The sequence below is a fragment of the Orycteropus afer genome, unplaced genomic scaffold, assembly GCF_000298275.1.
Source record: "Orycteropus afer afer isolate SDZICR_OR568_19922 unplaced genomic scaffold, OryAfe1.0 scaffold00100, whole genome shotgun sequence".
Taxonomy (NCBI): domain Eukaryota; kingdom Metazoa; phylum Chordata; class Mammalia; order Tubulidentata; family Orycteropodidae; genus Orycteropus; species Orycteropus afer.
In genome coordinates this window covers 10,121,644-10,148,472 of record NW_006921687.1, presented here as the reverse complement: position 1 = coordinate 10,148,472, position 26,829 = coordinate 10,121,644, and positions in this window count along the sequence as shown.

Here is a 26,829-nt window from a genome sequence, read left to right as displayed (position 1 = left end):
AAAAAAAAAAAAGAAGAAGAAGAAGATGGAAGGAATACACAGAGTTACTCTACCACAAAGAAGTGGTTGACATTTAACTATCTCAGAGGTAGCATATGATCAAGAACCAGTGGAACTGAGTGAAGAAGGCTCCCAGAATTGATGGAGTGCTCATTGAGATGTTTCAACAAACAGATGTAGCACTGGAGGTGCTTACTTGTCTGTACCAAGAAATTTAGAAGACAGCTACCTAGTAAATTGACTAGAAGAGACCAATATTTGTTGCCATACAGAAGAAAAGTGACCCACCAGAGTGTGGAAATCACCAAATAATTTCATTAATGTCACACTCATGTAAAATTTTGCTGAAGATAACTCAAAAATGGTTCCAGCAGTGTATTGATAGGAACCTTCCAGAAATTCAGGCTGGATTTGGAAGAGGTTGTGGAACAAGGGATACCATTGCTGATTTCAGATGGATCTTGGCTGAAAATAAAGAACACCAGAAAGATGTTTACCAGTGTTTTATTGAGTATGCAAAGGGATTAGACTGTGTGGATCATAACAAATCATGGATAACATTGCAAAGAATGGGAATTCCAGAACATTTAATGAGTGCATGAGGAACCTGTAAATAGACCAATAGGCTGTCATCCAAACAGAACAAGGTGATACTGCATGATTTAAAATCAGGAAGACTGTGTATCTGGGTTGTATCCTTTCACTATACTTATTCAATCTGTATGCCAAGCAAATAATCTGAGAAGCTGGTGTATATGCAGAAGAATGTGGCATCAGGATTGGAGGAAGATTCATTAACAACCTGTGATATGTGGATTACACAACTTTGCTTGCTGAAAGTTAAGATGACTTGAAGCACTGAGGAAGATCAAAGACTGCAACCTTCAGTATGGATTACGTCTCATCATAAAAAAATGAAAATCCTCACAACTGGACCAATAAGCAACATCATGATAAATGGAGAAAAGACAAGTTGTCAAGGATTTCATTTTACTTGGATCCACAATCAACAGCTATGGAAGCAGCAGTCAAGAAATTAGACATCCACTTCAGTTTTGTGCATTTCACTGTACATAAATTATATTTCAATAAAATGTATTCATTTAAAAAAAAGCAGACATTATATTGCACTGGGTAAATCTGCTGCAGAAGACCTAGTTAAAGTGTTAGGAATCAAAGATGTCACTTTGAAAGCTAAGGTGCACCTAACCCAGGCGGTGGTATTTTCAGTCACCTCATATCCATGTGAAAGCTGAACAATGAATAAGGAAGACCAAAGATGTCTTTGAATTATGGTGCTAGTGAAGAATACTGAAAATGCCATGGACTGCCAGAAGAAGGAACAAATCTGTCCTGGATGAAGTGCAGTCCAGATGCTCTTTAAAAGCGAGAATGGCCAGTCTTGATCTCATGTTCTTTTGTCATGTTTTAGAAAGGACCATTCCCTTGAGAAGGATATCATGCATGGTACAGTGGAGCATCAGTAAAAAAGGGGAAGGCCCTCAATGAGATAGATTAACACAGTAGTTGCAACAGGGGGCTCAAGCATAGCAAGGAGTGGGATGATGGCAAGGACAGAGGAGGTTTCATTCTATTGCACATAGGGTCACTATGAGTCGGAGCTGACTGGACAGTAACAAACAACAACATACTTTTCTTGCATGGAAACGGTATTTAACAATAAAGTGAAAGTGCAAGGAATCACCTTTACGGGAAAATAAAGCAAACGTTGTTGTTGTTATGTGCCATCAAGTCAGACCTGACTCATAGTGACCCCTCCTTGGACTGCCAAGGCGGTATCACTATGGAAGTAGATTGTCCAACTTTCCTTCTGAGGAGTGACTGGTGGGTTTGAACAGCTAGCCTTCTGGTTAGCAGTCAAATCCCAAAGTAAACATTAGAGCATCTCAAAATGTGTGGAAATAGCTCTTGCACATAACAGACTGAAGAACCCTGGAAGATGCTATCTTTTTCTTAATCATTTTCTTCTTTTTTTCTGCCCCCACCCATAATTTTCTTATTGAGGTAAAATTCATATAACATAAAATTAATTATTTTAAAGTGAACAATTCAGTGGCATTTAATACATTCACAGTGTTGTCCAACTACCACCTTTAACCTAGTTTCAAGATATTTCATAACTCTAAAAGGAAACTCTGTACCCATTAAGCAGTGAGGATTTGTATGCAAGTGATTTATTAAGGAATGCTGAAAAAGGAGGGGAAGAAGTAGAAAAAGGAAGAAGAAGAAGCCAAAACAAGTTTCCAGCTTTGGTCTGATAGCATAGCGGAGCTCTGAAAAATAAATAAATAAATAAAATTGTTGTCAAGTTGATTCTGACTATTGACAATCCCATGTGTGACAGAGTGGAACTGTTCCGTAAGATTTTCTTGGCTGTAATCTTTTATGGAAACAGATTGCTAGGACTATTACACGGCATGCTGGGTGGGCTAATAATCACCAATATTTTGGTAAGTAGTTGAGCACAGACAGTTTACACTACCCCGGGGTCTAAAGAATCTCTGGAGTATAAATAATGCCTCAGAGCATGTCCTGAAAGAGGCAAAGGAAACTGGGCTTTCATAGTCTGCACCAAATAGTTGTGACAGTGGACTGTCTGGTTCTCTCTAGGTGTAGGCAAAGGGACATCCCCCAAAGAGAGCCTCAGATGCAGGGACTGTAAAACTCTGCAGAACCTAAAGGAGTAGTGTGTAGAAATAGTAAAAGGAATGCAAGGGGATTTCATCTGAGCATCCAAGTGTCTGTTATACCATACCATGTAGGATGAGGGATGGTTGCAGAGGAAGCACTATTTGAAGTGGATCTTCAAGGGTAAGTAGGAACTTGCAAGACTGAGAAGGGAAGGAACTACATAAACAAAGAGTTCCAGGAATGCAGACATAAGGTGAGTGCTAAGGAATGCTTATATTCACACAGCCTTGTGATAATTAAGTAGTAAAGTTTCTGCTCAGAAATTACTTTGAAATTAACCTCTGACATTCTATTATTTAATCCATAAATATTTCAGTATGCAGCTCTATAAATAAGGGTGTTTTAGACAATATAACTGAAATAACATTATCACATTTTTAAAATTAGCAGTTCCTGAATATCATCAAATATCTAGTCAGAGTTCAAATTATTCGAAATGTGGAGACTTTGGTAAGATGGTGGAATAGGCAGACAAGCTACACAGACCCTCTTCAACAAGGAAAAGAGAAACCAGTTGACAGAGATACAGAAGATAACCCTAGAGCCCTGAGCTTTGAAAGAAAGTATATAGAAGTGGATTAGGCCCCAACTAGAGGAAAAACCTGAATGAAAACAGGACCTAAGAATAGACTCCATTAGCCAAGGACGTCAGCAATATATGGGAGGCTGACAATGGGAAAGGAGACAGGTGGTGAGTGTATAAGTACTGTCAACTAGAGCTTAGAGGAGCACAGTATCCTGGTTAGGTAGATAACATCCAAACAAAACTAAGAAAATGACAGTTTTGGGCAAGTCATTCCAACATACAATCACCAATTAAATATAAACATAAAAATGGCACAATGTCTCAGAGACAACAGAGCATCACAGTCCACACAAAAAAGCAAGATAAAGCAGGAGAAGGATACAGACTCAGAACACATCCCTGATGAAGATGAAGCATTGGTAGTCCCTGATAAGGAATTCAAAAGAATTATATTTAGGTACCTTCAATGTATTGAGAGACAGATCAAGAAAAAGACTAACAAAGCTGAGGAAAATACAGACAAAACCCTAGAACAGTTTCAGAAGACAATACAAAAACAAAATGACAAAATAAATGAAAAATTAGAAATGATACAAAATCTACACATAGAAATCCAGAAGATTAATACTAAATTTTCAGAAATAGATAAGACATTGAACAGGCAAAGGAGTATAATTTAATCAATGGAAGACAGAATTAGTGAGATTGAAGGCAAATACCTGAACACTTCTTTGGAAAGGGATCAATCAGAAAAAAAGATCAAAACAATATGAAGAAAACCTAAGATCCATGTGGGATACCATCAAAAGGAATAACCTTTGTGTAATTGGAATGCCAGAAGAGGATGAGACAAATAAAGCCACAGAGAAAATTGTTGAAGATTTGCTGGAAGAGAATTTCCGTGGTATGATGAAAGATGAGAATATGTCCATTCAAGAAGTCCAATGAACCCCAAACAGGATAGACCCAAAAAAGAAAATCACCAGGACATATCATCATCAAACTCACCAAAACCAAAGACAAAGAATCCTGAAAGCAGCATGGGAAAAATGAAGAGTTACCTACAAGAAGCAGCCAATAAGACTAAGTTTGGATTTCCTGGCAGAAACTATGCAGGTGAGAAGAAAATGGGATGGTATATTTAAAATCCTGAAAGAAAAAAAATTCCAATCAAGAATTATATACATGGCAAAATTATCCCTCAAATATGATGGTGAAATTAGTGCATTTCCAGATAAGCAGAAATTAAGGGAATTTGTGAAAACCAGACCAACCTTGCAACAGATGCTAAAGGGAGTCCTTTGGACAGAGAATCAACAACAGCAAACAACAACCCACCATTGACATACATGATGACATAACCCAGAAACCAACCCAGTTGTAGAATTATCCAAGGTAAATAAGCCTACAAGATTTTAAACAGGGGACCAGAGATATCAATTGACAAATGAAGACAACTACAAATCAGAATGAGGGAAAAAATTATGTAGTTACAGAACTTCTAAATTGTAAGGAAGTCAAGACAACTGCAAGATAGAGTGGACTATTGTAAACTTGGGAGGAAAATTATAAATCACAGGGTAACTTCAAAGATAAAAGATCAATCTTCATATCAAAATAAAAAAGAGAATAAGCACAAATATTTATCAAATACTAAAACAGTAACAACAAAAGAAATGATAATATGATTCATAAACAAAATGAGCTCAGCACAAAAAATTATATGGAACAAAGAAATCAGCAACACCGTGAAAAAGCACATAACAAAATGACAGCAACAAATTCATACTTGTCGATAATTACAATGAATGTCAATAGATTAAATGCACCCTTCAAGAGACAGAGTTGCAGACTGGATGAGAAAACATAAACCATCAATATGCTATCTACAGGATATGCTATCTACAGGATATGCTATCTACCTTAGCAAGAAAGACAAAAATAGACTAAAAATTGAAGGAAGCAAATGTCGATTATAAAAGAGCAGGAGTAGCAATATTAATTTCTGATCAAATTGACTTTAAGACAAAAAACCACCATAAGAGACAAGGAAGAACATTATATAATGATTAAAGGATTGATTGAACAAGGGGACATAACAATAATAAACATCTGTGTACCCAATGAAAGAACCCCAAAATACATAAATCAGGCTCTTAACAGAACTGAAAAGACAAAGAGATGACTCCACAGTCATAGTGGGATACTTTAATACACCACTTTCAATGAAAGATAGAACAACTGGAAATAAACTCAGCAAAGACACAGAAGAACTACACAACACAATCCACCAACTTGACCTTATAGACCTCTACAGAGCACTTCACCCAACCACAGCACAATATACATTCTTTTCCAGTGTACATGGAACATTCTTCAGGATAGACCATATGTTAGCCCACAAAGCAAGCCTCGATAAATTTAAAAACATTGAAATGCTGCAAAGCATCTTCTCAGATCATAATGCTGTAAAATTAGAAATCAACAATGGGAAGATGAATGGAAAAAGAGAAGACACATGGAAGCTAAATAACACCCTCCTTGAAAATGACAGGGTAATAGAAGAAATAAAAAATGAAATTAAAAAATTCCTTGAATCAAACAGGAATGAAAACACAGCATACCAAAATCTTTGGGACACAGCAAAAGCAGTGATCAGAGGCCAATTTATAGACAATAGCAAAAAGATGGAAACAACATAGGTGCCCATCAACAAAAGAATGGATAACCAAACAACGGTACATACACACAGTGGAACACTATGCAACACTAAACTGTAAAACACCATATAACATTGATGAACTTGGAGGACATTGTGCTCAGCAAAATAAGTCAATCACAGAAGGACAGATATTGTGTTAGTTCGTTATTGTAAAAAGTCAAGGAAAGGTTTACATATGGAAGGAAACTTTCTTTGTTGGTTACCAGGGTTGGGAGAGGAGGGGAGGGAACACTGAAAAAAAAAAAAATGAATTGACCCATGTCACTTTCCAAACCAAACCAAACTCAGTGCTGTCAATTCGGATCTGACTCATAGCAATCCCTCCTTTCGTTTCTGAGGCAGTATCACTATGGAAGTAGATTGCCCAATCTTCCTTCTGAGGAGTGGCTGGTGGGTTTGAACCACTAGCCTTCTGGTTAGCAGTCAAATGCCTTAGGCACTATGCCTTTTTTTTTAGCTTTGTGTATTTCACTATACATAAATTATATTTTAATTAAATATGTTATAAAAATAAAAAAATAATTACCCCAAATATATATACTATGTTTGTATTTATTTATAATACATATTAATAAATTATATGTTCATTATATAATAACATTTATACATAATTACATATTAATTTTATATATACAAGTAGTCCTCAATCTGTGATAGATTCCCTTCTGATGACTCCATCATAAATTGGTTCTGATGTAAGTCAAATATCTCATTTTTTTAGTTTTCATTATTATCTTTTATTATCAGCATGTTCATAAATTATAACATTGAACATCTCCCAATGAACATCTGAAAGTGATAACATCAACAGATTACACACTGCAACACTGTATGTAGTACACATTGCTAACAATGAGATGTAGAAAAAAGAAAAAGAACCTACAGTGTAAAGTGTGGTTCCTTGTAACTTGATGTATAAAGTTGAATATATCACTGCCTGTATACATGTGTGTGTATATTTGTGAGTGTGTGTTTTCTATCAGTTTGTTTAACTCAGGATTTGCACGTTTAATGTAGCTGATATATTTCCTAAGTCTCTTGCAATCTATAGGTCCCCCTCAGAACCTACCTTGTTTTGTTTTATTAGTTTATTAAAACCAACCAACCAATTCACTGCCATTGAGTTGGATCCAACTCATAGCGACCCCTCCTTAGGTTTCTGAGGTAGTATCACTATGGAAGTAGATTGCCCCATCTTCCTTCTGAGGAGTGGCTGATGGGTTTACACTACCACCCTTCTGGTTAGCAATCAAATGCCTTAGGCACTATGCCAACAGAGCTCCTATTAGTTTATTAGAGAAGTCAAATGATTTTTTTCTGTATTTTGGATTACCTTAATTGCATCCCTGGGATATTATTCAATTATTATTATTATTATTATTATTATTATTATTTCCTGCAAACTGGTAGTTCTATCTAGAGACTTGATGAAATTTATGTTTTTTTTTTTTTCTTCCTATTTGCTTTCTAGATGGAGTTGAATTTATAAAATCTAGCAAAACAACATATGCATTTTACTTCTTAATCTAGTAATCCTACTTTTAGGAGTTTATTCTCAAGGAACACTCCATACAGCATAAATAGACTATCAAACATAACTCAGAATGCACAGGAGATAGAAGAGAAGCTAGATGACTTGCACCTTTTAAAAATTAATTCGTATGTATACTGAAAGACTTCGTCAAATGACTAAAAAGAGAACCTACAGATTGGAGGGAAATGTTTGCATGTACATATCTGATAAAGGACTTTATTTCCAAAATTTATAGAAAATTTCAATACCTCAGCACCAAAAATACCCCACACAACTCAATTCAGAAATGGGCAAAAGTTTTGAACAGAGACTTCACTTAAGATGATATGCTGGCAGCCAACAAACACATGAGGAATTGTTCACGATCATTAGGCATTAGAGAGATGCAAATCAAAACAAGGATGAGATATCATCTCACACCAGCAATAATAGCAAAGTTCAACAGGACAGAAAATACCAAATACTGGCAAAGTTGCAGAGAGATAGGAACTCTTGTGCATTGCTGGTAGGATTGTAAAATGGTACAACCGTTGTGGCATACCGTATGGCATCTCCTTAAAAAACTGAAAATAGAAATACCATTTGCCCCAGCAATTCCATTACTAGGAATATATCCTAAAGAGATGAGAGACAGCACACAAACAGACATAATCACACCTATGTTCATCACAGCACAATTCACTATAGCAAAGAGATGGAAACAACCTAAATGCCCATCAATGGATAACCAAATTATAGTACATTCACACAATGGAATACCATGCTACAGTAAAGAACAATGAGGGATACATGAATCATCTCACAATGTGAATGAGCCTGGAGGACATTTTGCTGAGTGAAGTAAGTCAATCACAGAAGGACAAATACTGTATGAGCCCATCACTTTAAAAAGACAAAGAAAGGTTTGCTTAAGAAGGGGACCACATTTTGTAGGTTACCAGGGTGGGGATGAAAGGGTGTAATTAATTTTGGGCTAGATGAGGCCCACACACTGACATGGATAAGGGGAGGAATGTATAGAAAGAGTCTTTGACCACCATGATTATCATTAGGATCACTGTTAGGAAAAGGGAGGACACCGAATTGTGCACCTAAGAGATAGATGACAGATGCTAATACCAACAAGTATGTTCACAATACTGCATAACCATTAACACCAAACACCAGCCTACAGATAAACACATAAACGTCAGAGAGGACCAGATGGGGGTCAGTGAACAGGATTATACTCCAGACCAAGGAAAGATTCAGCAGAGGCTAATCTTGCACAAGGAGCTCTGGTAGCATAGTGCCTAAGGCACTTGACTGCTAACCAGAAGGCTGGCAGTTCAAACCCACCAGCCACTCCTCGGAAGGAAGGTTGGGCAATCCTACTTCTGTAGTGATACTGCCTCGGAAACCCAAGGAGGGGTCGCTATGAGTCGGGGCTGACTCAATGGCATATAACAACAACAACAACAACAAATCTTGCACAGATACCAGAGATACAAAATACCTGCAATCCTTACAGAAGCAACAGAAGACAGACATGGAGTAATCCCTTACAGACAACCAGACACTGTGGGAGAGAGATCCAATGGATCTACTGACTCAGGATCGTAGTACTGGGGGACACCAGTCTCAATTGGCACAACAAAGTACATAAAAGTCGTGTTCCTCATCCTACATTGGTGAGTAGTGACTGGGATCTTAAAAGCTTTCAAGTGGCCATCTAAGATGCACCTAAGGGTCTCCTAGCATTGGAATCAAAGAAGAGTGAAAAAAAAAAAAAAAAAGAGATTCTTTGGAAGCAGCCCTGTAACACGATGGCCCTCGAGACCAGAAGAACTAGATGGTACCCAGCTACCAATGCCAACCACTCAGGAAAGGATCAAATCTGGAGATCCTGGATAGAGTGTGAGGGAAAAAGTGAAACAAAATCCAAAAATTCAATAATGACCAGAATTACTGGTCGGATGGAGTCTGGTGAGACCCCCAATACTATGGCCCTGGGATACGTTTTGGGCCTGGAATAAAACTCACTGTCAGGGGCTGGCTCTCAGCCCAATAGTAAATAAGCCATACATGCAGACCACTCAACCCAGGGTGATGCGCCCACATACTCTATGGAAATGCGTCCCTGGGAGCAATCGACCATGGGGCACCAGAGGGGCAACATTTGCATGGAGGAAATGCAGAACACACAGGAGTGCATAACTATGAGGGGCATGGGGAGAGGGGGCATTACTGGGCAGGGAGGGGAGGAGACTGGGTTAGGGTTGGGGATGGTAAATGGGATGTGAAACTAAATGTACATGTAATGTTGAATGTAAAAAAACTCTGCTCTGTAAACTTGCATCTAAAGCACACACACACACACACACACAAAGTACAAAATTACATATGTAGAGGACACATTTCCAAAAGCAAAATATTTGAAACAACCTAAATTCCCATGTGTAGGAGATTGGGTGAAGAAACTGTGGTTCATCCACATGGTATATTTGTTTGTAAAGGTAGTCGCAATAGTACCATAAAAAAGAAAGAAAAAAACCTAACTGCCATTGAGTCAATTCTGACTCATAGTAACAGCTCCTTGAGTCTCCAAGGTGGTATCTCTAAGGAAGTAGATTGCCCAATCTTCGTTGTGAGGAATGGCTGTTGGGTTTGAACCAGCAGCCTTCTGGTTAGCAGTCAAATGTTTTAGGGAACTGTGCTGTGTCACCAGAGCTTTCAATGCAGCCATAAAAAGAAAAGAATGAAAATTTCTATGAATTCATATCATTTTCAGAATATATTAGGTGACAAAAACCAAGAGGCAAAAGAATATATACTATTTGTATAAGAAAAAAAGTATATATGCTTATATATATTCATACACACATACCTAATTTTATTAAAAAAAAAAGACTAATAAACTATAAATTAAGGGAAACAGTTATTAGCTATAGAGTGAGAAAACCCAGTGTTGGAAAAGAGATGAGTTTTCATAATCCACCATTTATTTAATGGAAAGTTTTGACTTTTTGAATTATATAAATGTTTTTACATATTTAAACATGTTATACATATATTTAAAATAAAATTAGACCAAAAATATATTTTGAGAAATGATTTCTTATTACTGTACAGAACTTTCCCCCGTATAAATCATTCAGACTATTATCAAAACAGTAATGTGTCTTCAGTGTTGATTGAAAAAAGGGACTTTTCATTTTAATTCCCTGTATCAAAACTTAAGGAGCTCTGGTAGCATAGTTCCTAAGGCACCTGACTGCTAACCAGAAGGCTGGTGGTTCAAACCCACCAGCCACTCCTTGGCAGGAAGGTTGGGCAATCTACTTCTGTAGTGATACTGCCTCGGAAACTCAAGGAGGGGTCTCTATGAGTCAGGGCTGACTTGATGGAAATAACAACAACAACATCAAAACTTAGAGTTGTCTAATGAAAGGATACTTACTTAGTTGGCGTTTTTTTGTGTTTGCATTTGTGTGTGTGTGTGTGTGTGTGTGTGTGTGTGTGAAAGAGAGAAAGAGAGGGAGGGAGATGTCATGACCACCATTATTTCAATTTGGTTAGTGCTCAGGATATCCTAAAGTGATATTTCCACAGATGTTGTTGCCTTGTATTTTGAGTTGTTCAAAACTGATTTGACATTGTACCATTCCTGTAGGTCTACTTTGAAAGAGGACCTTAAAATAACATAGCTGAGACTGAGCATGCAAAAAATATCTCATTCAAAACTTTTATCCATGGTAATGTTTCAGGGAGCCTCGAGGATATTTATAAACATTTCTTAGAACTTAAGTGGTAAGTTTGAAGTATTTCTTTTAACTTAAACTAACAAAATGTTCCTTTACAAACCTAAAGGAGAAAATACCTTACAACAAAATTACTATTCTAGGCAAAATTCTGTGTAACTTTTCTCCTCTGGGCTGTCAGGTGGGTTTTTGAGACTGAGTTACAAAGGCATCTTTCTAAATTCTTAGGAAATTGTCAAAAGTATTCTCAGATAATTCAGACAGACAGCTAAATGGAATCATTTCTTCTGTGGTGGTGGGTGTGGACAAATAACGAATGCTTAATAGTGATACTATGGAGTATATCAGAAGGCTGGCGGTTCAAACCCACCAGCCACTCCAAGGAAGGTTGGGCAATCTACTTCCGTAGTGATACTGCCTCGGAAACCCAAGGAGGGGTCGTTATGAGTTGGGACCGACTTGATGGCACACAACATATCGGGAAGCCCACATCAGAGAGGAGAAATAACTTCTTTGCTGACAAAGATGATTTAAAATGTGCTTGAATAGAATAGCATTGATTGTGGAACAAGTATTTGGTTGTCAAGTACGCTGTTTGAGAGATGTCAAATTATTTCTCCTCAGTTGGGAGAATCAGTACTTCAGTGCCAGAAGCCTATAGACATTGGCATATGTCTTATCCACCATTACATATGACCTGCAATATGAGGTGATTTCTCAGTGATTTCTCTAAAACTATAATATTTGATCCTGATTTTAAAAGAGTGTGTGTTTGTTATTATCCAACTTTTAAGTATTCAGTGGTGTGGGGTCTTAAGCCACAGAGGATTGATAAGATACCAGGTCTTTCAGATCCAGGGGCTTTATTTAAACTGTGGCCAGGTAGGTGGCATCACAGTTTTTATTCTCAGGATTTTCTGTAGCTTCTAACATTGTTTATAACTTTTAAAAATGTTTTCTTAACCTTGGCTCCCATAAGACAGCACTATCTTGTGCTATTCATTTCTGTTGCCTTCCTACTCACAAATTTTATATCTGGTCATTTAAACATCATTAAAAAAAAAAAAAAAAAAAAAATCTTTCCAGTTGCTACTCCTGGGATTTCAGAACATATCAAGTGTAAATAATGATAATTTTTGTCTTCTTTTCAAGATGTCATTTCCCTTTCCTGCTCTATTTCCCTTTCAAGGACTTAAAGAACAGTATTAAATAATTGGAACGTTTGAAGTTTGAAATTTGAAATGTGAGATCTTACCTTTCTTCCTGTGCCTCAGCAGCTACTCAAAGTCTCAGAAAATTGTAGTTTGTCACAAGGAATCACTGGGCCCTCATTAAGGCCTTGGTCTGCTCTTGCAAATAGCCTACAGGGAAGGGGAAAGTTTGAAGAAATCATCTTAGGGAATTATCTCCAATTGTTTGAAACTCCCCAGAGAGTTGTTAAGGACTTTTCAAGGAAAACAGGGGAAACCTTTTACTGATATCTGCTTGCCTCTTGAGAAAATTCAAGTAAATTCAGCCTCTTGAACACTGAACTCCTCTTCACTGGAACACTGAACCTCAAGCACAAGATAAAGACCCTCTCCTTTTGTGGAGGGGGCAGTGGTGACTCAGCAGTAGAATTCTTGCCTTCTGTGGGGGAGATCCACGCTCAAGTCCTAGCTAATGCACCTTAAGTGCAGCCACCACCTTTACTTATCTTTGTACTTTAAACGTCTGTAGCACTTACATTTAAGAGTACTTTTCTTAAAATTTAAAAACTAGCTTTTGTTTCTTTACTACATTAAGACTTGCTCTGACTTTAAATAGAGGAATTCAGATCACTGAATATTTAGTTTATTCCCAATTCCGACTGAATTATTATAACTTCATTTTTAGATCTTAATGTGACTTAGATTTCTTGAAGTTTCTCCTTATTTTGTTGTTAAGAGTTTTTATTAATTTCTATTTTCCTATTATTAATTTAGAGGTTATATTGTGCTGCTTTTTTTTTTTTTTTTTTTAGGAGCTCTGGTGGCCTGGTACCTAAGGCATTTGACTGCTAACCAGAAGGCTAGCGGTTCAAACCAATCAGCCACTCCTTGGAAGGAAGGTTGCGCAATCTACTTTCATAGTGATGCTGCCTCTGAAACACACTGAAGGGTCGCTATGAGTCGGGTCCTACTCCATGGCAGTGAGTTTTTGTGTTTTATTGTGCTTTTTAATTCCACTAATGATTACATAGGAACTCTGGTAGAGTAGTGCCTAAGGCACTTGACTGTTAACCTGAAGGCCAGTGGTTCAAACCCACCAGCCACTCCTTGGAAGGAAGATTGGACAATCTACTTTCGTAGTGATACTGCCTTGGAAACCCAAGGAGGGGTCGCTATGAGTCTGTCCGACTCGACAGCACATAACAACACACACAACACAATGATACATGTCATCCCTGAAATTCAGAAACACTCACCCAATTCTCTAGTATTACATAAATATCAAATCACGATATCCTGATTTTGAGGAAAGATTTCAATGTGCTAATTGAAGGTGCTCAGGAGCAGGGTAATTTTTCTCTACTATTTCTTTTACTAGGAGCTCTCCTGGCACAGTGGGTAAGGCATTTAGTTGCTAACAAGAAGGTCAGTGGTTCAAACCCACCAGCTGCTCATGGGAGGAAGATGAGACAATTTACTCTGTAAAGATTTTTAGCCTTGGAAACCCAGTGAAGGTTGTTATGAGCCTGAATCAACTCAATGGCAGTGGGTTTGGTTTTGCTTTGTTTTTATTTCTTTTATTATTGTCTCACCATTTTCTGTTACTTTTACTCCTTTTAGAGATTTTGCCATTGGCATGACTGACTTCTTGGATCTATTGTGTATTTTCTAGTGACCATCCTCTTTTTAATCTATCCATTGAAATTCTTATATTGAAAATGTGGAATTTTATTCTATAATGGAATCTCCTTAAATATACCTATTGGTATCAAGTTCATTAATGTTTTCATCTGTCTCATCCAGCAATTCTGTTTCATTGGAGACATCTTAGTCTAGGTATTGATATTCCTACTTTAGATTTTTGGGTCCTCTAATCCAAGTTAGGGAGCTCTGATAGCATACTGGCTAAAGCACTTGACTGCTAACCAGAAGGCTGGCGGTTCAAACCCACCAGCCACTCCTCAGAAGGAAGGTTGGGCAATCCTACTTCCGTAGTGATACTGCCTGGGAAACCCAAGGAGGGGTCGCTATGAGTTGGGGCCGACTCGACAGCACATAACAACAACAACAATCCATGTTAGAAGGAGCTCTGGTGGCATAGTGCCTGAGGCATTTGACTACTTACCAGAAAGTTGGTGGTTCAAGTCCACCAGCCACTTTGCGGAAGGAAGACTGGGCAATCTACTTCCATAAAGATTTACCACCTCGGAAATCCAACGGGGGTTACTGTGAGTCAGAATTGACTCAATGGCAGTGAGTTTAGGGGTTTTTTTGGTTTTAATTTGTGTTAGAGGAGCTCTGGTGGTGTAGTGGTTAAGGTATTTGGCTGCTTAATCAAAAGGTTGGTAGTTTGAATCCACCAGCTGCTCCACAGAAGAAAAATGAGGCAGTCTGCTTCCATAAAGATTTACAGCTTTGGAAACCCAGTGGGATCACTACGAGTCAAACTGACTCAATGGCAGTGAGTTTGGTTTTAGTTATATGCGTTATTATCTACCTTTATCTATGCATGTTTTGCTCTAACTTTGGGATGGTGGACAAGACTTTGGAGTCTAAAAAACAATGCAAACCCACATGTAGAGGGAGAAACAGCAATATGTCCTCTGGTGAACTACTGGTGTACTCACTAGCACTAGTGTCAGTCCTTAGCATAGATACCAGGGGAAAGGCTGCTGGCTTTGGTATTTCTAGACTTAAACGTTACAACTCAGAGTTTCAGGGATGAGACATCTCTCCATGTGTCTTGGAGATCTAGCAGAACTTCCTAGACCTTGGGGACTTCTGTGTCTCTCTTGAGTATCCCTTGCCATTATTTTCTGGCTTCCATCTGTCCCAGAAGGGAGCAAAGTCCAGTGCCTTTGTACAGACTCTAGTCTGGCACACACTTACCAGGCTCTGATCACCTTTTGTTGCCAATTGCTGTCCCTTTAGAAAAGTGGATAGAAATTGGAAGATGAAACAAAACCCACAAAAGTGCTCAATGTAATTTTACCTTCACCTTGTAACAGTGAGTTTTAGATAACTTGAGGAGCCTTAGTGGTGCAGTAGTTAAAGTGTGTATCTGCTAACTATAAATTTGATAGTTCAAACCCATCAACCACTCTTTGGGAGAAAGATGTGGTGGTCTGCTTCTGTAAAGATTTGCGGTCTTAGAAATCCTATAAGGTGGTTCTACTCTCCTGCAGGGTGGGTATGTTGGAATTAACTCAATGGCAGTGGGTTTTCGGTTTTAGCTTAATTGTACTGATGATTTCCTTCTTTTATTTTCTTTTGTTATATAAAGAATGATTTGTTTGCTTTCATCTTTTGGCTTGTTTTGTAAAGGTAAAAGTATTATTTTAAATTGTCAACTGTCATATTTGAGCTTTATAACCCACTAGCCACTCCTCAGAAGGAAAATGAGGCAATCTACTTCTGTAGTGATACTGCCTTGGAAACCCAAGGAGGGGTCACTATGAGTTGGGTCTGACTTGACGGCATATAACAACAACAACAAGAAGTATCTATTTAAACCTACAGTTTTCTAATTTTCAAAGTATTCCATTTGTTTGGACAGTGTACGCCTGATGATCAGGAAGATAGGCTCTGGAGTCAGACTCCTTGTGTTTGAATTTGGTCTCCACCACTTACTAGCTGCATGATTTTATTAGTTTCCACATCCTTAGAATGATATTAATGATACTTACCTTATAGCATTGTCATGTGGAGGAAATGAAATAATGTAAGAACCTATAGCAGTGTTAAGAACATATATGGCACATAAGTACAGCCATTATCATAGCCATTATCATTATTATTAATCATATCTTCAGCAAATACTTATTCTTAATCCAATGCTTTATTTGGTTTCATGATTACCTCGATTCCTTATATACTGAAATTTCTCCTACTTGGGGTGCTTTTATGATATTGTTACATAGTGTTTGGTAATGGGAGCTCTGGTGACGTAGAGCATAAAGCATTTGACTGCTAACCACAAAGCTGGTGGTTCAAACCCACCAACCACTCCTTGGAAGGCAGGTTGGGCAATCTACTTCTGTATTGATACTGCCTTGGAAACCCAAGGAGGGGTCACTGTGAGTTGAAATTGACTCAACAGCAGTGAGTTTGGTTTTGGTTTGAGTATGTGGTAAAGTGGGGAACAGATTTTGACTTCATGAAACATTTTAGTCATATCTCCTCCAGTAGAGATCTAGCACCAAGTGTTCATGGAAACAAAACAAAATAAAACACTCTTGCTTTGCAAAATGTCTGCTTAGTTTTAAAGGTGCTGTTTATCACAACAGATGATTATAACGATGATTAAAATGCATATAAGGCAGTGAGATATGCTAGTGTCTGTTACAGAACAAGAAAGGCCATTGCTGTTGAGCAAAGTTAAGGGCAATCATTTGCTGGAATTTCTAAACAAATGCTTAGGTTTCACAGTTATAAAATCTAATGGCTCTAAAATAAGTTTCCATACAACATAACTCAAACCCCAAGTTTCAATTTAAATTATTTTTATAATGTACTTTATAATAATTCAGTATTTCTTATAAAGACAATTTTCACTGTAAAGTAGAATACATTATACTATGACATTTCTGTTCTTGATTCTGATTTACTTCCTGATCAACTGGGGATTGTATCCAAATAATTTTTTCAAAAGAGTCTGTTTTTGTTTTCTAAACAGAAGTCCTTAAATATATGATAATGTCTTTCTCTTGCCATTTACATTGAAAATAATTGATGGCATAAGAACTGGTATAAACTTTTTATTTTCTATCCAGAAGCTTGAAAAACAAATTTTTATTTTCCTTTAAGTTTGAAAAAATATTTATAAAATGTTATCTATGTGTAGAATTCACATCTGCACATTTCTGTGTCCTCCCTTTCCCCATTGTCACCATGCTGGTCACAGACTCTTTCCATACCACCCCTACCCTCACTGAAATCAACATGTGACCCCCCAATTAGCCCCAAATTTTTCTTCCCCTCTCCTCCTATCCCTGATAACAAACAAAGTGAATTTCCTGCCCTGCGTGATCCTTCCCTTGACTTTTTACAATAATCAACTCATAAAATATTGGTCCTTCTGTGATTGACTTATTTCGTTCAGCATAATGTTCTCCAAATTCATCCATGTTGTGAGATGATTTGTGTATTCTTCATTGTTCTTTAATGTTCCATCATATTCCATTGTATAAATGTACCATAGTTTGGGTATTCATTTATCTGTTGATAGGCACTTAGGTTGTTTCCATCTCTTTGCTATAGTGAATTGTGCTGCAATGAACATGGGTGTGCATATGTCTATTTGTGTCCTGGTTCTCACCTTTTTAGGATATATACCTGGTAATGGACTTGTTGGACCAAATGGTATTTCTATTTTTAATTTTTTAAGGAACCACCATACCATTTTCCACAGTTTCTGTACCATTTTATAGTCCCACCACCAGGGCATGAGAGTTCTAGTCCCTCTGCACCCTCACCAGCATTTCTTATTTTCTGTCTTGTTGAACTTTGCTATTATTACTGGGTGAGATGATATATTGTTGTTTTGATTTGCATCTTTCTAATAGCACCAGCCACTCCTCAGAAGGAAGGTTGGGCAATCTACTTCCATAGTGATACCGCCTTGGAAATCCAAGGAGGGGTCGCTATGAGGTCCAACTTGACGACATGTAACAACAATAGCTAATGATTGTGAGCATTTCCTCATGTGTTTGTTGGTCTTCTATATATCTTCTTTAGTAAATTTTCTGTTCATGTCCTTTGCCCATTTGAATTGGATTGCTGTCTTTTTGGTGTGGAAGTGTTGAAGTTTTCTATAAATATTAAAGATAAGTCCTTTGTCAGATATGTCATAGCCAAATTTTTTTTTTCCAATCTGTAGGTTCTCTCTTTGCCCTTTTGGAAAATTCTTTTGATGTCTGTAAGCATTTAATTTTTAAAAGATCTCAGTCACCTAGTTTTTCTTCCATTGCTTGTGCATCGTGGTTATGCTTGATAGTCTACTTATGTCATAAATTAGGTCCCCTAGATTTGCTCCCATTTTATCTTTGATGAACTTTATAGTTTTGGATTTTGCTTCTAAGTCTTTGATCCAACTTGAGCTCATTTTTGTGTATGGGGTGAAGTATGGGTCTTGTTTGATTTTTCAGCAAGTAGATATCCAATTTTTCCAGCACCATTTAGTAAACCTCTCACTGCCCCATTTAATGGGTTCTGGCCCTTTGTAAAAGATCAGCTGTCCATAGATGGATGAGTCTATTTCTGGGTTTTTGATTCTGTTCCATTGGTCTGTTTTTCTATCATTGTACCAATACCATGCTGTTTTGACTACTGTAGCTACATAGTAGGTTTTGAGATCCAGGAATGTGAGATTTCATACTTTGTTTTTCTTCTTCAGTATTGCTCTGCTTATCTAAGGTCTGTTTCCTTTCCATATAAAATTAGTGCTTGATATTTATGTATTCTTGAAGAATGTTGATGGGGGGGGGGTGATGTCGTACCTGTAGCCCACACGTCTGTTCCCTCTAGTATCTTAATTCCTGAGAAACTAGGTTTAGCAGGTAGAAGCAGGAATTCTGAAGTTGAAAACAGCTGAAAAAGAAAGAGAGTGCCAGATTTAGCAAAGACAGAGAAAAAGAGCAGTTTAAACAGCTGAGGAAAATAAACAAAACTGCTTGGCTGGCAGGTAGGTGGAGAGGTGGAGAATCAGAAAACTCATTAGCAACACAAGTGAGAGCCATGGAATGAAGGAGGAAAAAGGGGGCAGGGCACTACAGAACCCATGGAAGCTTCAGGGACTGAGAATACCCATAGTGGGAGCTTCTGATGGTAACCTTGGAAGCTTAGCTGAGTAAGTAGATAACCTTGCTGAGAAACAAAGCAGAAATCTCCTTAGTTTGGGCTTCCATGGAGTTCAGATTGGAGAGGGAGGATGGAGGAAACTCACCACTTGGAGGTGGACCCTGGAATAAGCTCACAACAGAGGGCTGGGATTCAGCTCTTCTATGAACAGTTCTCAGCACAGAGTGGCTGGGCTATGGGGTTTTTGTGACTTTCAGATTCAAGTGAAAAGTTGTGGCCCCCTAACCACTGGTGTCTTTGTTGATTTTGAACTGCAGGTCTGTGACTGACAGCAAAACGTCAACGTTGGCCGATGGCCCAAGCAGTATCAAAACAAACCCCCAGAACCTGCGGAAACACAGAAAACCAGGACTCACTATGGTTGCCCCCCATTTTTCTTTTCTTTCTCTTTTTTCCCCTTCTCTCCTGCCTCATCCTATAGAAGAAACACATTAAACCACCACAACACCTGCTCGTCCCAACTCCAAATCCCCTTCATGATGAACAGAGACCTACATCCACATTCTCAGGAGTGATTCCATCAAAATACACACACATACACTCACACACACACACACACAAAACTGGTCAGCAACCGAGTTCATCTGAACTAATAACCTAAAAATAAAAATACACTTCCTCCACACTTGCAAATATATTTAAACATAAAACCAGGGTGAAACAAATCAATATATAACTAACAGTTAAAGAACAACAACTTCAAAATGTCTAGGAAGCAACAGACAACCTCAAATTAAGCAAAAACAGGACAAGATGATAGAAATAAAACCACAGTCTAACGACTTATCTAATGTGGAAGAACAGGCAATAGAATTATCTGAGAAGGAATTTAGAAGATACGTATATAGAACTCCATAAGAGCTCAAGGAAACCACAAGCAGAATCAAGGAGAACACAGACAGTACCCTGGAAGAATTCAGGAAAACCATTAAAGAACAAAATACAAGATAAATACACAATCAGAACTCATACAAAACCAGCAGTTAGAAATCCAGAAGATGAATGCTAAAACTATAGAATTAAAAAACACAGTGGAAGGACAAAATAGTAGACTAGAACTGGCTGAAGAATGTATTTCCCAACTAGAAGATAAATCCCTTGATGCCAGCCTGTATGAAGAAAAATCAGAACAAAGATTTAAGAGAAATGACAACTTAAGAGTTATATGAGATGATGTGAAAAGAAGCAACATATGCCTCATTGGAATACCAGAACAAGAGACAGCAAAAAAAGAAAAAAAAGCCACTGAAAAAATTGTGAAAGACTTGCTAACAGAAAGTTTCCCCCATACCCTGAAGGAACAAAAGATCTGTGTCCAAGAAGCTCAACAAACCCCATAAATGATAGACTCAAAGAAAAAGTCACCAAGACATATCATAATCAAACTCTCTGAAACCAAAGACAAAGAAAGAATCTTGCAAGCACTTTAAGAAAAAAAGAAATGTCACCTACAATGGACAAGCAATTAGGCTGAGTTCTGATTACTCAGCAGAAACCACGCAGGCAAGAAGGCAATGAGAAAGCATATATAAAACACTGAAGAAAAAGAATTTCTGACCAAGAATTCTACATCCAGCCAAATTGTCCATCAAATATGAAGGTGAAATCAAGACATTCTCAGACAAACAGAAATTAAGGGAATTTGTGAAAACCAGATGAACCCTACAAGATATGCTAAAAGGAGTCCTTCCAATAGAGAACCCACAGAAGAGAACAACAAATTAAAATCAGGACACTTGATATCAATACTTAAAAACCTAACAAGAAATAGACACTCAGAATAAGCTCATAAAACATTGTACACAAAGAACCAAGGGAGTCAATTTGCAGATGACACAAGCAATAAAACTAACAGAGGGAATAAAAGTTCTAATTACAAAACTTCCAAATGGAGAGGAAGACAGTACAATATCTTTATAGAACTGACTGTTCCAAAATTAAAGAGACAAGAATTTACTTCAGGGTAACCACACAGAAAACTAGCAATCTCACTAAACAAACCCAGAAAGAAGAAAAGCATATAGGCTTAGTAAACACAAAACCAACAATAAAGAAGAAAAGAGAAGAAACACTTGATAAAAAAAATGAGCTCAGTGCAGAAAAATAGTTGGAATAAGGAAATCACAAACAACACAACAAAAAGCACAACAGAATGACAGTAATCAATTCATACCTATCACTAATTACACGAAATGTAAATGGACTAAATGTACCAATCAAGAGAAAGAAAGTGGCAAATTGTATAAGAAAAGAAGACCCACTGATATGCTGCCTACAGGAAACCCACATTAGACACAAAGATGAAAACAAATTAAAAATTCATGGGTGGAAAAAAATATACGAAGCTAATGGTAACCAAAAAAGAGCAGCAGTGGTAATATTAATTTCTGATAAAATAGACTTCAAGGTGAAAAGCAGCATAAGGGACAAAGAAGGACACTATATGACGCTGAAAGGGTCAATTGACTGAGAACACAGTACCATAATAAATGAACCAATGAAAATATTCCAAAATAAGTGAAGCAAATTTTAACTGAATTGAAAGGAAAAATACACAATTCTACAATGGTAGTAGGAGACTTTAACACACACTTTCAAGGAAGGACTGAACAACTGGAAAAAAAAAAAAAAAAAAAAGCTACAGAAGAACTCAACAACACAACCAACTCAACCTCATAGACATATACAGAGCACTCCACTCAACAAAAGCACAATTTCACATTTTTCTCCAGTACATGTGGATCATTCTCCAGAAGAGATCATATGTTAGGACATAAAACAAACTTCAGTAAGTTCAAAAACATTGAAATACTGCAAAGCATCTTCTCAGGCCACAATTCTATAAAGTTAGAAATCAGTAATAGATTAAGGAAAAAATATCAAGCATGTGGAAGATGGACATTGCTCAAAAACCACTAGGTAACAGAAGAAATAAAGTGTGAAATAAAAAAATTCATAGAAACTAACAAGAATGAAGAAACATTTTACCAATACCTATGGGACACAGCAAAAGCATTACTCAGAGGTCAATTTATAGCAATAAATGCACACATCAAAAAAGAGGAAAGAAACAAAATCAACACTCTAACTCAACAACCCCAACAATTAGGAAAAGTACAATAAAAGAAACATACAGTATCCAGAAGTAAGGAAATTACAAAAATCAGAACAGAAATAAATGAAACAGAAAACAAAACAAAACAAAGAAACAGTAGAGAAAATCAACAAAACAAGAAGCTGGTTCTTTGAAAAGTTTAACAAAGTTGACAAACCACTGGCCAGTGTAACAAAAGAAAAGATGCAAAATAACATGAATAATAAATGAAAAGGGTGACATCACAACAGAGCCAACTGAAATAATGATATTGACAGAATATTATGAAGAACTGTACTCTAACATATTTGAGAACCTAGAAGAGATGGACAAGTTTCTAGAAAGACAAGACTTAGCTAAACTATCCCAGTTGGAGACAGAATACTTGAACAAACCCATAACAAAAGAAGAAATTGAGCATGTCATGAAAAAACTTCCCACAAGAAAAACTCCTGGCCCAGATGGCTTCACTGGAAAATTTTACCAAACATTCAGGGAAGAGTTGACACCTATAGTACTTAAACTATACCAGAACACAAAAAAAGATGGAATACTTCCAAATTCATTTTATGAAGCAAGCATAACTCTGAAACCAAAACCAGGGAAAGATATCACTGAAAAGAGAAACTACAGACTGATATCCCTCATGAATATAGATGCAAAAATCTTCAACAATAATCTTAGTCAACAGAATCCAACAGCACATCTAAAAATATATATATATCTTGAACAACTGGGATTCATACCTGGTATGCAAGGATGGTTCAACATCAGAAAAACCATCAATGAAATCTACTACATATACAAAACAAAAGAACCATATTATCATATCAATCGATGCAGAAAAGGAATTTGATAAAATCCAACACCCACGCCGGTTCAGAACTCACAGCAAAATAGGGATAAAAGAGAAATTCCTCAACATAATAAAAGGCATATACACAAAGCCAACAGCGAACATTATTGTTAATGGAAAAAGACTCAAGGCATTCCCCTTCTGAACGGGAACCAGACAAGGATGCCCTCTATCACCACTTCTATTTAACATCATATTGGAAGTCCTAGCCAGGGCAATAAGGCAAGAAAGAGAATAAAAGACATCCAAATTGGCAAAGAGGAAGTAAAACTATCTCTATTTGCAGATGATATAAACTATACATAGAAAACCCAAGAGATGCAGCAAAAAAAGTTACTTGAACTAATAGAGAGGTTCAGCAAAGTGGCAGGATATAAGGTAAACATACACAAATTGGTTAGATTCTTTGCTATACCTAAGCCCATTGTTGCAGTCACTGTGTCAATCCATCTCTTTGAGAGCCTTCCCCTTTTGCATTGATGCTTCACTTTACCAATCATGATATCCTTCCCCAGGGAATGGTTCCTTCTGATAACATGACCAAAGTAGGTGAGACAAAGTCTGGCCATTCTTGCTTCCAAGGCGCATTCCAGCTGCGCTTCCTCCAGAACAGATTTGTTAGTCCTTTTAGCAGCCCGTGGTACTCTTAGCATTCTTCTCGAACAAAACTTAAAAACATCAACTTTTCTTTGCTCTTCCTTATTCATTGTCTAGCTCTCACATGCATAAAAGGCAATTGAAAATACTATGGCTTGGGTTAGGTGTACCCTAGTCTTCAAGGAGACATCTTTGCTCTTCATCACTTGAAAGAGGTCTTTTGCAACAGATTTGCCCAATGCGATATGTTGCCTGATGTCTTGACTGCTGTTTCCATTGGTGTTGATTGTAGAACCAAGTAATAAGAAGTCTCTGACAACTTCAATCTTTTCTCCATTTATCATGATGCTGCTTATTGGTCCAGTTGTGAGTAGTCTTGTTTTCTTTATATTGAGGTGTAATCCCTACTGCAGATTGCAGTCTTCAATCTTCATCAGTAAGTGCTTCAAGTCATCCTCACTTTCAGCAAAGTTGTGTTGTCTGCAAATTGCAGGTTGTTAATAATTCTTCTTCCAATCCTGATGCCATGTTCTTCTTCATATAGTCCAGCTTCTTGGATTATTTGCTCAGCATACAGATTGAATAAGTATGGTGAATAGATACAACCCTGACACACTCCCTTCTTGATTTTAAACCATGCAGTGCCCTCTTGTTCTGTTTGAATGACAGCCTTCTGATCTATGTACAGGTTCCTCATGAGTACAATAAAGTGTTCTGGAATTCCCATTCTTCTCAATGTTATCCATAATTTGTTATCATCCACACAATCATTTTTAAGGTGTTTCCTTAAAAAACTGAAAATAGAAATACCATTGAACCAACAATTGCATTACTAGGGATATATCCTAAAGAGGTAAGAGACAGGACACGAATAGACATATGCACACCCATGTTCATTGTAACACAATTCACTGTAGCAAAAAGATGCAAACAACCTAAATACCTATCAGCAGATGGATGGATAACCAAATTGTGGTATATTCACACTATGGAATACTTTGCTACAACAAAGAATAATGAAGAATGCACAAATCATCTCACAGTGTGGTCAAATCTGGAGGACATTATGCTGAGTGAAATAAATCAATTGCAGAAGGACAAATATATGAGCCCATTACTGTAAACAGTCAAGGGAAGTTTTGTTTAGGGAAGGGAACTCACTTTTAGGCTATTGGGAATAGAAGGGAAGAAGAGAGAAAATTTTGGACTAGTTTGGAGCCACATGCTGATTTAAGAAAGGGAAGAGACAGTACGGAAAGTCTGTGACCAGCATGGTAACATTGGGGAAAGGGAGGACATTGTAACATTCACATAAGATGTGGACAACAGAGGCAAATACTAGTATATGTACAATACTACATTACCACTAATACCAAACACCAGGCTACAGATAAATGCAAAGACAAGTGAGAAGATCACGTGGGGTTCAGCTAACAAGAATGTACCCTAGACCAATGATAGATTTAGCTGAAGATGATCTTGCATAGATACTAGTGATACAAAATAACCACAATTAGTACAGAAGCAACAGAAGACAGAGTTGGAGTAATCCCTCAGAGACAGTTAAACACCTTGGGAGAGAGAACCACCAGGCTTGCCAATGCAGGACCATGATATTGGGGGACACTGGGCTCAATTGGCACAAGTTAGTGCATAAAAATCTTGTTCCACAACCTATTTTGATGAGTAGTATCTGGAGTCTAAAAAGATTTTGAGCAGCCATCTAAGATACAGTTAATAGTCTCCTCTCATCTGAAGCGAAGAAGAGTGAAGAAAACCAAGGGTATTTGGAAACAATCAGCCCTAGGATATGATAGACCTCAAGACCAGAAGAACTAGATGGTGCCAGGTTACCAATGCCAATCACTTGGAAAGGGATCAAAACTGGAGATCCTGGAAAGAGTGGGAGGAATAATGTGGAACAAAACTCAAAAACACAATAATGACCAGAATTACTGGTCAGATGCAGTCTGGTGGGACGCCAAGACCATTGCCCAGGGATACTCTTCAGACCTGGGATAGGACTTATTCCCAGGGTCTACCTCTCAGCCCAGCAGTAGAAAGACCTACATGTAGAACACCCATCCCAGGGTGATGCACACACCTACTCTATGGAGACCCACCACTTGGAGCAATTGGCCATGGGGCACCAGAGGGGCAGCATTCATATGGAAGGAAAGCTGTAGAGACAGAAGTGCATAGTTAAGAAGGGCATGGGGTGGGGGTGGGGGTCACAGGGAAGGAAAAGGAGGAGAGCAGGTTAGGGTTGGGGACAGTAATCGGGGTATGAAATCAAATGTACACAAACTGTTGAATATAAAACAAATTCTGCTCTATAACCTGCACCCAGAGAACAATTTTTTTAAAAAAGGAAAAATAAATAAATAGATAGATAGATAGATAGATAGATAAATAAATAAGAATGTTGATAGAATTTGGACTGGGCTTGCGTTGAATATATAGGTTGCTTTGGGTAGTATTGACATTTTCACAATATTCAATCTTCCTGTCCATGAACATGATGTGTTCTTCCATTTATGTAGATCTCTTACAGTTTCTTGAACTAGAGTTTTGTAGTTTTCTTTGCATAGGTCTTTTGTGCTGCTGGTAATATTTAGTCCCAAGTGTTTCATCCTTTTTGTGGCTGTTATAAATGGTGTGTTTTCCTTTGGAGAGGTCTCTTTGTTGATGCAGAGGAATCCAACTAATTTTTTTATGTTGATCTTGTATCCTGCCACTTTGCTGAACCTTTCTACTAGTTCCAGTAATGTTTTTGCTGAATCTCTTGGGTTTCCTATGTATAGGATCATGTTATCTGTGACTAGAAATAGCTTTACTTCTTCTTTGCCAATTTGGTTGCCCTTTCTTTCTCTTTCTTGACTTATTGCCCCAGCTGAGATTTCCAATGTTGTTGTTGCTGTTATGTGCCGTCGAGTCGGCCCCGACTCATAGCGACCCCTCCTTGGGTTTCCGAGGCAGTATCACTACGGAAGTAGGATT